The following is a 2,536-nucleotide window of genomic DNA, read 5'->3' as shown; positions in this document are numbered from 1 at the left end:
TGTTTTCTGCTCATCGTGTTTTTTTTTTACATTTCGACCACAATCAGATCAAAAGTTAAAGTATTTACATTTTCCATTGTTTTGTTCCCAGCAGACCACGACCCCATCAGAACAAACCTTTTTGACTAAGCAATTATTTCACCAGATATGAGTCATCAACAGATCAAAGATCAACAGATACCAAATGCCATGAGAACTCGTCAAAATGGTACAGACAGTTGTGGCGCATTTTATTAATAATGTAATGTAATTTTATGATAACATTGTCCTTGTTACATGTTATTACTATAGTAATAACAATACATGATGCATAATTACATACAACTAACCCTAAACCTGTCAGGCGCTGTGTACGCTGTAGTTAGCACATGATCCCAAAGGATAACTAAGGAGTAATAGTAAATTCGTAATAAACACGATGGAGAATCACAGGGAAACGGCTCAGGAAATAAGCACACTTAACAGAAACATGTGCGTAGAACTAATTAACAACCAGGGAAACTAACAAGGGAACACAGGCAAACCAGGGGCCTGTACCATGATGGTAGTTGAACAAACTCCGGGTTACAGGATTTACAGGTTTTGTGAGTTGACAAAACCAAACCAATCCAACCAGGCTTTGTTGGTACCATGATGCTGATCATCAACTTTCTCTGTCACTTCAGGCTTGAAAAATATTAAAAATTTAAACAAATTTACATGGCAAGAAGAAAATAGCTGTCTGTGAAAGAGGACAACTAAAAGAAAAAGTCTTGCTATATCAGTGCAAGTAAAAATTGTGAAGTTAATTTATACAGTTGATAAAGGTATTGAAAGGATTGCACCTTTAAGCTCACATGTAGTCATTTTATAGCTTCATCTATTGATTCTAAAGCGTATTTATATTACCTTTATATATGTATTAATTTTAATTTAAACCGTAAAAAAAATTGATAAACTAAAATTGTATGTGTGATCTATTAATAATTACATAAATAATATCTAAATCATACAAAATTATTATTCTAAGTAAGTGTTACTAAAAGCCAGACGGTTTTGTCTTTAAAAATCATTTCCTATGAGGTGACTTTAATTTGGAGTAGAAACCGGTGGAGTGACTTTATCCTTTGCTCACAGCTGATTGGTCCAATTTCGGTTTGAGATCTCTTACATGGAACATAACCTGCCCCGGACCAGGTTAGCTGTGGAGCACAAGTTACTATGGCGATGAACACGCTAAAAGCCAAACCACTTTCATGGTGCCTAAAACCCAGGGTTGGCGCAAACTAAACTGAAACATACCTGGCTAGCCACCTAAACCGGCTTCATGGTATAGGCCCCAGAACAGGGAAAACTAAACCAAACACAATGAAACTAAACCAAAATAGAGTATACACATTACAAAACCATACCCTAACTCTATGGTTAGTACATTTAGTTAATTAATATTACTCAATAATGTATAGTTACACTGTAACAAGTACACCTTAAAATAAAATTTAACCTCATTTTTAATTGATGTGGGGGTATATAATATTAATACAAAATTAATAATAATTTAATAACTTATTTTTTTATTACATTTTTTAAAATTGATTTGAACATTTATTTCATTGTAACAGTTCGAAAACTGATTTCAAGGGAAGCTGTAAATTGAACCACTAAGCAACAGTCTCTCGTTTTTCTTTGGTTCTTTCTTTCTGTGCAGGCTATTGCATTATTCGCCTTGTGTTACAGACCTTTCAAATATAATTTGTCGGTATAAGGAGATGTTCCTAGGAGATAGATCTTTCTCAGCTGTTTTGTTTAGTGGGGTGAATCTTATTTGTGCAGGCCTCGGATTAAATTTTGTGTTTGTTATTGAATTAGACTGTGATGTTTGGTTTCATTATCTGCACCAGAATCCCTGGACAGAGAGGAAGATCAGTTCTTCTGATGCATATAGAGATGTTGGTTTCTGATTGTAGTGTAAATGGACAGTCATCATCAGGTGATGCTCTTAGATCAGTGAAGGCTGAAAGCAAACAGACTTTTAGCAAGGAATAATTACGAATGCAGATGTTTTGTGCATACATATATTATGTATTTTAGCTGTTAAAGGAACACGCCGACATACATACCCTTTTCATCTCCATGCGTGCCGTAACTCTGTCTGACGCACCCACTGCTAGCCTAGCTTAGCACAAAGACTGGAGGTAAACGGCTCCAGCTAGCGTACTGCTCCCAATAAGTGACAAAATAACACCAACATTTTCCTATTTACTTGTTGTGATTTGTATAGGTCACATGAGAGACAGACATTTTCTAACCCTATACATACTGGAAACTATATTCTCAGAGGGCGAAGCACTGCTACTTCTGCGGAGTGATTTGCTCGCAGCACCTGAGAAGCCCCGTGGTGAGGAGCAGAGAGTTCGCTGTTGCGCTAATCACTCCGCCCAAGTAGCAGTGCTTCGCCTTCTGAGAATATAGTTCCCAGTATGTATAGGGTTAGAAGATGGCTCCCAGTATGTATATGGCTAAAAGATGGCATTGTCTCATATGACCTTGTAAATAA

This window comes from Phoxinus phoxinus (genome assembly GCF_949152265.1).
Source record: "Phoxinus phoxinus genome assembly, chromosome: 19".
Classification (NCBI taxonomy): Eukaryota; Metazoa; Chordata; class Actinopteri; order Cypriniformes; family Leuciscidae; genus Phoxinus; species Phoxinus phoxinus.
The sequence above is the reverse complement of the archived record's forward strand: the minus strand, read 5'-3'. Positions refer to the sequence as shown.